General features: G+C 38.0%; 1 protein-coding gene across 1 annotated transcript in view; it reads right to left on the bottom strand.

Moving 5' to 3' along the window:
• Positions 1-2,605: 2,605 nt before the first annotated feature.
• Positions 2,606-10,301, bottom strand: part of LOC119559664 (rap guanine nucleotide exchange factor 2) — an 81,910-nt gene continuing 74,214 nt past the window's right edge. Inside the window, exon 8 of the mRNA XM_037872717.1 lies at positions 2,606-2,792. The gene's annotated coding sequence lies outside the window, so the exon portion shown is untranslated. The remainder of the gene's footprint in view (positions 2,793-10,301) is intronic.

The raw sequence follows: 10,301 nt of genomic DNA, 5'->3' as shown, positions 1-10,301 counted from the left end.
CGCAGATATGTATGCTCGTATGTTTGTGACCGAATGCACGGTAACGACAGCGAAACAAAGCGTTTGTTTAAACTATATTAAACAATCGCGAGACCGAGTTGCAGAATCCGATAAAAACTGCTATCACGTCGGGGTTACCAAATGTTTGTGGGGAAGACAACATACTTGTATATGCCACCCTTATTATACCCGTTACTCGTTGAGTTAAAGGGTATACTAGATTCGTCGAAAAGTATGTAACAGGCAGAAGGAAGCGTTTCCGACCCCATAAAGTAAATATATTCTTGATCAGGATCACTAGCCGAGTCGATCTAGCCATGTCCGTCTGTCCGTCTGACCGTATGAACGCTGAGATCTCGGAAACTATAAGAGCTACAATACTGGGCTTAGGCATGCAGATTCCTGAGATTCCTGCGCAGCGCAAGTTTGTTTCAGCAGAGTGCCACGCCCACTCTAACGCCCACAAGCCGCCCAAAACTGTGGCTCCTACAGTTTTTATGCTAGAATAAAAATTTTAACTGAAATGTATTGTTTAGAAACATGAATTTGAGCCAAATTTTCCTTTTTTTTATACAAATTTTTTCCGACATTGTCACCTTCAAAAAAACATAAAAAATATAAGCAAAATGATTTTTGAAAAATTCTTTTTTCAGTTACTATTATTTTTGTTTGAAGAAACTTTTTTCATCAAAAAATTTAGGTTTTCAAGTCGAGAAAAAAAGTTTAAAAAGTAGATGTTTACACAAATTCGTCCTTTTCAATAAGTACTGAATGGGTTAAGAAATGTATTGTATCATTCAAACGGCATTTAAATTACCTTTCCATTGATGCCAAAGTTAACAAGAAGTAAGTTCAAATTATAAGTATATTTAGCTTTTGTTTTGTGAAAATACTTTTGACCACCCCTGTATATAACATCTGTCTGCAATTTTTTGTTAGTTCCATCTATTACAAAAGATGTCAATTCGAGCAGGATAGTGGTGGTCGATCTTCGCTTAACAAAGCCATGTTGACACGGTGATATCGAAGAGGAGCACAAATGCTGCAAATGAGAGGTAATAATGTTTTAGAAATTGCAGACAATTTGGAGATTCCTCTATAGTTCTGAACAGTCACCTTCGCACCCTTTTTGTGGAGTGGAATAATAGAAGAATCTTTCCAGATAGTAGGAAAAACAGATGACGAGATAGACAAATGAAGAAGTTTAAGAATGGGCTTACATATGGTTCGGGCACAAAACTTAGACACACACCCAGGGAGTCCATCTAACCCAGGAGAATAGGTTGGCGTTATAGTTTCTAAATCACTTAAGAGAGAACTTTCGGCAATTACAGGAGAACAAAGGAAAAACGCTATAGTCAAGTACCTCGACTATCAGATACCCATTACTCAGCTAAAGGGACCAAAGGGAAATAGAAATATGCAAACAGCACAGCGAGATTGAAATGCTGGTTATGTGGGCGGTAGACAGATTTAAGCGTTATGCGCGTTAGAGTGTGCGCGGCAAACTTTTTTTTTGGATCAGTCAATAGGTATTGACGAGACCAATATATTTCAGTTACAATTTTTTATCTAGCATGGGCGCCACAGGCGTTAGAGTGGGCGTGGCATATTCCCGTTACAAACTTGCGCTGCGTACAAGGCTACGGAAACTAAATCTGAAATCCCAATTCTCTATCTTTGATAGTTTCCGAGATATCCGCGTTCATATGTACGATTTTCTGAAGTTTGTGGGCGGTTTGTAGGCGTGACAAACTTTTTTTGGATCAATCGATAGGTATTGATGAGAACAATACATTTCAGTTAAAATTATTATTATTATTTTATTCTAGCATCAAAACTGTAGGAGCCACAGTTTTGGGCGGTTTGTGGGCGTTGGAGTGGGCGTGGCACCCTGCTGAATCAAACTTTCGCTGCGCAGGAATCTCAGGAATCTGCATGCCTAATCCCAGTATTGTAGCTTCTATAGTTTCCGAGATCTCAGCGTTCATACGGACAGACGGACATGGCTAGATCGACTCGGCTAGTGATCCTGATTAAGAATAAATATACTTTATGGTGTCGGAAACGCTTCCTTCTGCCTGCTACATACTTTTCGACGATTCTAGTATATTTGTTTACTCTACGAGTAACGGGTATAAAAATACAAGATTCCCTCTTTAAGTGATTAGGGTAGCTAGAATTAGACTAAGAAACAGAACTATAAGTAGATTGGAAGAATTCAGCAAATAAATCTGCAATTTCGAGATCCGTAGATGCGTCAATAGAGTTTAATCTTACCGATGATGGCAATACTGAAGACTTTCGCTTGGCATTAACAAAGTTATAAAACTGCCTCGGAACCTTTGAAAATTCAAATATACATCGGTTCAAATACATGGAATAGCAATGACTGTCAAGTACAATAAAACTAGTACGAGTCACCATGTTTTATAGAAGTTTCTTTTAAGGTTTTTACGTCTTTGCAGCTCATTGGTAAACCAAGGAGCCCTGTCTAACTTAGGAGGACGACTATCAGGAACACATTCTCTGAAAAAAAAGTATAGAACACTGTAAAATATCCGTAGCACTTACAATATCCAAGCAATTATATAAATTTGTCCAATTATATTAAGAAATCATATCGTTAAGTTTATTATAGTCACATTTACGAAAGCATCTACTTTTAGTTGGAGAAAGTAATGGAGAGAGGGTATCAACGCAGGGGAGACAATTTGTCAGTTCCAGTGTGGGATGATATCGGTCTTCTGGCACAAGTGCGTCAATTCTAGATACCGTGACTTCAGACGGATCTAAAACAAATAGAAGATATAATCGTCTGTTTAGTGAATTACGTATAAACTTAATTGCTGCAATGATAATTCTAACAGACCGTCAACAAAGTCATGGACAGATAAAGGTGTACAGACAAGTGAGTCAATGGAAGGTGACCAAGAAATGACAGGGAGATTGAAATCACCCAAAACAATCCAGAGATCCCTTTTGAAAAGATGTGAAAGAACAGTTTTTATTGCTCATAAATTTGAAGTCGGATCCAGGTGGAATATTAGAACATGATACAAAAATAGAAAAAGAATGCAAATAACTCTCAACCGTCTTTTGTTTTCCGGTCTGCACTCTAACACAACCAAAAAGACGATGAGCGTGTGCTCTCGCTCTGAACAGAACTTTTCTTTTCTCTTTGTTTTGGTTTTCGGTTAACTGTTCTCAGTCTCGTGGTTCTTGTTATGCTCACTCAACAACAACTTAGAGAGAGCGAATCAACTGAACGCTTTCTCATTGAGGGTCAGCAGAAGAGCGAAAAAATTAAAGACTCATCGTAAACGGTCTTTTGTCTTCAGTGCCTTTTTAACAACGCTTTGCAACAACTTCAACACATTTATCTAAACATTAGATTTATCGTGAAAAAACATTCGCTCTTTCAGTGAACGATCATGTTTTTGTCTTGCGTTCCGAATTTTTCTTCCTTTTCTCCATAAACCATCGGGGTTTATTTCATATTTTCCTACATTTATATAACTTTTTATGTCCCTAACAACATCCGTTCGCTTCGCGAGTGCATAGTAATTGTTTTGTGTTTAAATTAACAAAATTAGTTTGCACGTCCAATCTCTGTTCAGTGTTTGTTGTTATTGTTTTTTCTAATTGCCTTCTTCTGCTAAACGCTGTTTGGAGCGGTAAGAGTCTAAACGGTAGTTACCCGCTCTCCCGCACTCCCGAATACAACGTTGTTGTTGGAACATCAAAAACTTACGCTCCCCCAGCTTACTCACTCTCTCCCGCTCTCTAACTCTCTTTTACTTGCGTAGCTTTATTCCCTTTGCGCTGTGGCTCGGAATATCGCGATAATGGCTGTCTGCAATTTAAAAAAATGCAAGTCGTTGATTTCGGCAGAACAACACAGCATTCCGTGCCATTTGTGCGAGAATATTTTTTATGCAAAATGCCTTGGCTATTCGGGCCTGGTAAGCGATGCAAAAAGCACTGTTACGGAATTAATTCGGAACAGACGTAGAAATACGGATCTGCTTGTGGCGCTTGAGTCGTAGCTCACTAGCCGTATGCTATCTGAGCCCGATTCTCCTAAGCGTAAAAACATCGCGGTCGATAGACAACCCACGGTTGTCGCTAGTGTAACTCTCTCTGTCGGTCCGGGGTCTGCAGCACAGCAGTCGATCTCAGCTGCCGCACAAATTGTACTGAGGTCGAAAGCTAAAAAAGATTCGGTTTCCGAATGCAAAGGACGCGAGATTTTGCCGCATGAGACGCCCGAAAAATCTTTTATACAAGGTGAGTTCCAAATTAAACAGGACTTTAAAAAAAAAGACAAAACAAATAGTTTTTTCGGCAAAATCAATTTATTTTAGTCAAAATAATCTCCTTCCGCTTTAATACAGCGTTTTGCACAGTCCAAAAGCATGTCGAACGAGTGTTTTAGCTCGTTGCCCGGTATGGCTGCCAGTATGCCGGTGCAAGCCTTTTGAATGGCCTCTACGTCTGCATAACGCTTTCCTTTCATCGCAAATGCATTTTTCTGAAAATGTAGAAGTCGCACGGTGCCATATCAGGTGAATACGGGGAGTGGTTGATGTTAAAATGTGATTTTTGGTCAAATAGTCGGACACAAGCGTCGATCGATGAGACGGCGCATTATCGTGCAACAAACGCCAACTTCCGTCTTCGCGATATTCGGGCCGAACACGTCGAATACGGCGCACCAAACGCTTCAAAACTCCAAGGTAGAATACCGCATTAACGTTTTGGCCGGGTGGAACAACTTCTTTGTGGACAATACCCTTGGAATCATAAAAACAAATCAGCATTGTCTTAACTTTTGACTTCTCCAGGCGCGATTTTTTGGTTTTCGGCTCGTCCGTCATTTATGTCCTTACGACCACTTTGAAAACGTTGAAACCACTCGTGCACTCTGCTACGGGATAGGCAATAATCGCCATAAACTTGTTTCATTAACTGAAACGTTTCGGTAAAAGTTTTACCAATTTTAAAACAAAATTTAATCTTGGCTCTTTGTTCGAAGCTCATTTTCGCACCGATGACAAAAACATACTGACACTTAAAACGCAATAACCTCACTTCCAATAAATGAAATGTCATGAAATTTTTACTGGAAGTCGATAAACGATAGCATATTCTAACGCACCAGTTGGCATATAGATGGCGCCACTAGAGGGCGCTAGATTCAAAAAGTCCTGTTTACTATGGAACTCACCTTGTTAATAATACAATAATAGTTCCAACGCCGCATGTTGAGTTAACGTCCGGAGTACCGACTGAAACTGGTAGTGCAGCCATAAATGCCGTAGTACCAAAATCTGTCACATGCGTGGTACCCAAAACAGTCACCTGTGTACCGCAGCGGAAACAAATTTTTGTTTCTCGGCAGAATCCTGACCTTTCATCCCTGGACATTACGGCCTATATCCGTAACAAAGTTCAGATTGATGATCTAAAGGTTGAACAATTAAACTTTCCATATGCTACACCCAAAAAAAAATCGTAATCAATATGCCATAATTTAGGTGTCAATGTGATACTATTGAGTGTCAAAAAATCTTTGATACAAAGAACATCAAATTGACCCTAAAAAAAAAAGCTTTTTTGTCACAAAATAGCATTTTGCCGCTTGATAAAAAAATATAGGCGTGGCTCAGACTGCTAGCGCATTGTTTTTGATGCACGGGTCTGAGGGTTAGTGGTTCGAGTCCCGCTCATGACAAACTTTTTTATTTGAAATCTGGAAACGTTTTAAATATAACTTTTTTATTACAATTGATAGAGAAATGTTAAATATTATTCTTAAAAATCATACAGCATCGGCGCGCACTTGAACCGGGGACCTTTCGGACCAGAGACAGACACCTTACCCATTGGTCTATGTTTAGTTCAAATTCCATGATAACCGATAATTGAAACTCGAACAATCAAAAAAAGCTTTTATCGGTATCGAAGTATCCACGGTTGTTGTCAAAACACTATTTAGGGTCAAATATGATTTTTCATACAACGTAGTATACTTTTGATACTTATTTAGGATCAAATTGATCCCAATAATTTGATCCTAGATGTAGTGTCATTTTCACCCAGACTTATCAAATTGACACTCGAAGATTTTTTTTTTGGGTGTAGGGAAGTAACTTCATTTAAGATCGGTGTTCCCTGTGCTCATTTTGTAACTATGTGCTCAGCCAATTTTAGGCCTGTAGGGATATATGTTAAAGAGCACGAAGCTAAAAAAAAAAAATCGTTCAAAGGAAGTTGGAAATCCCCTTAAAGAGACATCCACATCTACATCCTCATCTATCTCAAAAAACTAGATTCTTTTCTTCTGCTTTCCTATCAGAATACAAGAGGTTTACAAAGTAAGTTGACCAAATTGTATACTGATCTCTTGTCTTCCCATGTTATTGTGTTTACAGAAACCTGGTTAAAACCGGAAATTTTTAGTTCCAAAGTAAGTACACAACTTACAGGCTTGATTGTCCGTCCCGAAGTGGAGGTGGAGTTTTAATTGCAGTTGACTCAGAATTAACGTCTGAAGTAATAACGTCCGACGAAATATATGACATTGAATTTCTGTGTATAAAACTATCCCTTACGGGTATTTCTATAAACATAACATGTTCATATATTCCGCCGTCATCTGAATTCCCAATATATGCGAATCATCTGTCCGCTATCCAGTTTATTTCAAATAAACTATCAGATAGGGATCAGTTAATAGTTTTAAGTGACTTTAATATACCTAGGGCGACATGGTCCACCGTCAAAACATCAAATATATTGTTACCTTTAAAGCAGCAGAATTTTTTTGACGGTTTGCTTGATAATTCATTGTCTCAAGTAAATCACGTATTAAATTTATTAGGACGATTACTCGATCTATGCTTTGTTTCCAGTCCAGATTGTGTTTGCATAGCTAGAACCTCTGCAATTACCTTACCAGAAGACTATTGACACGAGTACAAAAGTGCATGAACTATCTGAGCATACTTTCGTAGAGCAAACTTTGCATTCATTAATAACCTTATAGCTTGCTCGGATTGGTCTAATCTGTACTTATGTACTAATATAACTGAAGCTGTTAATATATTTTATAATGTATTAAACGCAGTTTTTGATACATGCGTTCCAACGTATTATCCTAAAATTTCAAACCAACCTTTGGGGCTTAACAAAGAGCTCGCTCGACTTAAAAATGTAAAGTCTAAACTCTACAAAAAGTTTAGAGCTTCCGGTTCACACGCTGCCTTTTCCCTATACTTAAGTGCTCGGTCTGATTTTACCGTGCTTAACGCCCAATGTTATAAAAACTATTTAGCTCGTGGCAAGACCCAGTTTACACTGGATTCAAAACAGTTTTATAATTTTTTTAACACAAAGCGTAAATCTTCAAGTTACCCATCATCCTTTAAATTTGAAAATTCGTCCGCAAACACTGATCAGGCCATAGCCGATCTTTTTGCACAGTTTTTCAAACCACCTATTCAACATCAAGTCCTCCAGATCAGTCTTACCCATATGACATGCCTAAATCAAATTTTATTTTTTGTCCTGTTATAAGTGAAAGCTCACTTCTTTTAGATTTGCAAAGGGTCAAACCAGTCTACTCTCCGGGTCCCGACGGAGTCCCTGGATGTGTGCTTAGGTATTGCGCTGAGACTTTGTGTAGAGCATTGCACAAACTTTTTAATTTGTCTTTAGAAACGTCTGATTTCCCACACAGATGGAAGGAGTCGTTTGTTATCCCGCTTCATAAAAAAAGCAGTAAATTGAACGCATATAATTACAGAGGTATTTCAAAGCTATTAGCTATACCGAAGCTCTTTAAGAACATTATTAATCCCCATTTACAACAGAGTTCCCTTCAGTTCCAAAAAAAAAAGTTTCACTTGTGAATCACCTTGGGAATCACCTGGGACATGTCCTCGTGCACAAGTGAAGAACAAGTGACGCTCCATATAGAAAATTGTATGGGATGTCCGCATTTTCACAAGTGAAAATTCAAATGAAAATTTTTCGAAGTCCTACGGGATTTCACTTGTTCCTTATACTAATTTTTCGTATGGCCTGTCACGTGCCGGTGACTCGTCCCAAGTGAATCCCTTGGGAAAATCAGAATTTTTCCTTGAGTTTTCACTTGTGAAATCACTTGCAAGGGACACGTCCCAAGTGAATCACTTGGGAAAATCAGAATTTTTCCTTGAGTTTTCAATTATAAAAATATAGAATTTAAAATACATACATATTTAATTTCATTTTAATTCATTTTAATTATATGGTATTATTTAGATTTTCAAAAATTGTACAATTATTGTTTCTGTTTTTTTGCTTCGTAAGCTTATTTTAAACGTTAGTCATCGCCGTTCTTAAACCTTTGTCCGGGTCCTCTGAATCCTTGGCCAACGCTCCTGAAAAAACATATGTTTAAAAAATGCGTTTTATTTGTTTAATTGTATATTTACCTTTTATAGCTGTGTTTAACCCTTTGCAGGATTTTTATTGGCACAAAACATTTCGTCATCCACTTTCGGCTAACGGAACCCATTGAATACCTTCAAAATTTACGTACTTTAAACTAAGATCAATGCACAACATCTTAAACTTAATGTAGCACTTACCTGACTTTATTATATTAACTAAACGATTAAAGTAACTCTGCTGCGCACCATTAAAATGGATGCTTCCCTTTCAATCACTCAAACAGAATGCACCAAGTCTTCTCACCCCTTTACTAGATTTCTTTTGTTTTCTCTTCGCTGTTGGCGCATGCCACTGCACCTATACCCTTTCTAAAGTTAAATATATCCGACTATATAGTTTTTACTTCTTAAGTAACAAATACAATATGCAATTTTGTAAAAATGTTAATACTAATACTACTTATGTTTTAAATATTGAAATCAATTTTAACGGACTAATTTTCTATAATTACACTAAAAAAATATATTGTAATAAAAATGTATAATAAGTAAACATAACATTATAAGTAAATCCAAATTACTTAATTTTACTGTAATCAAATAATTTACTTTTATAAAACAATATAAGTTGTATATTTTCGATACACAATAAAGCTCCTAAGATATTAGGGCATTCACATGTCGCTGCTCCACGAAAATTTTTCCGCCGAAATATTAGTCGCGAGCCGAACATAACGGAGAGACGCAAAAAAATATAACGGACCGGCCAAAATTTGTATCTGCGAGCACGGAGTGCAGGCAGATTATAAGACAAGAAAGAGAGGGAAATATTCGAGTATCTGCCTCTCTTTGTTGCACGATCGTTTTCGTGGGCAGTCTTCTACGCTGCGCCGACTGCTCTGCTGACGTCAACAGCGGCACAGCGTTTAGGCACAAAAAAAAAACAAAAAAAGCTTTTTGCCTTGAGCCATGTCACCGCGTCCCTACTGCAGAACTGAAGGGTTGTGGGTCCCTTATTTCCTCTTGTCAACAAGGATTTATAAAACGTAGGCCAGCGACAACCAACCTTTTGGAGTTTACTTCATTTGTGATAAGTGGCTTTAGAAAAAATCGTCAGACTTATGTGGTTTACACTGATTTCAGTAAGGCGTTTGATTCTGTAAATCACCCGATTCTAGTCCAGAAATTGGACCTTTTAGGGTTTCCAGGTGATCTCCTCAGGTGGATCTTAAGTCATTTGAATGACAGGACTCAAAGGGTCATTTTTAAAAACTCTTTTTCATCCCTAATCCGAGTTACGCCCGGTGTACCACAAGGACGTCATCTTGGCCCGCTCCTGTTTACATTATTTATAAATGACCTTCCATTAGTCTTAACGAAGTCACGTGTACTTATGTACGCAGATGACGTTAAGTTGTGCCTGCAATATAATGACCCCGCACAAAGTTTTGCTTTACAATCTGATCTCAATGCATTTCAAACATGGTGCATGGATAATGAATTAAATTTAAATGGTTCTAAGTGTAAACTAATGACCTTTTTTCTTGTCAGCCCTCACTATTCAACTTATACTTTGAGTGGTGGTTTGTTAGATAGGGTAACTCATGCTGACGACCTAGGAGTCTATATGGATCCTAAACTTAAATTTTCTGATCACATTACTACTATGGTAAATAAAGCCAGTGGCGTGCTTGCATTTATCACAAGGTGGTCGAAGGAATTCGATGACCCCTCTGTCACAAAGACCTTGTTTATTTCATTAGTCTGTCCAATTCTTGAGTACTGCGCTCCTGCTTGGAGTCCCCAATATGGGGTGTTTGAGTCTGTGGAAAAAAACTTCTTAATATTTGCCTTACGGAG

Source organism: Drosophila subpulchrella, unplaced genomic scaffold (genome assembly GCF_014743375.2).
Source record: "Drosophila subpulchrella strain 33 F10 #4 breed RU33 unplaced genomic scaffold, RU_Dsub_v1.1 Primary Assembly Seq30, whole genome shotgun sequence".
Lineage (NCBI taxonomy): Eukaryota > Metazoa > Arthropoda > Insecta > Diptera > Drosophilidae > Drosophila > Drosophila subpulchrella.
Note: the sequence above shows the minus strand (reverse complement) of the source record. Positions and strands in the feature narration are given on the sequence as shown.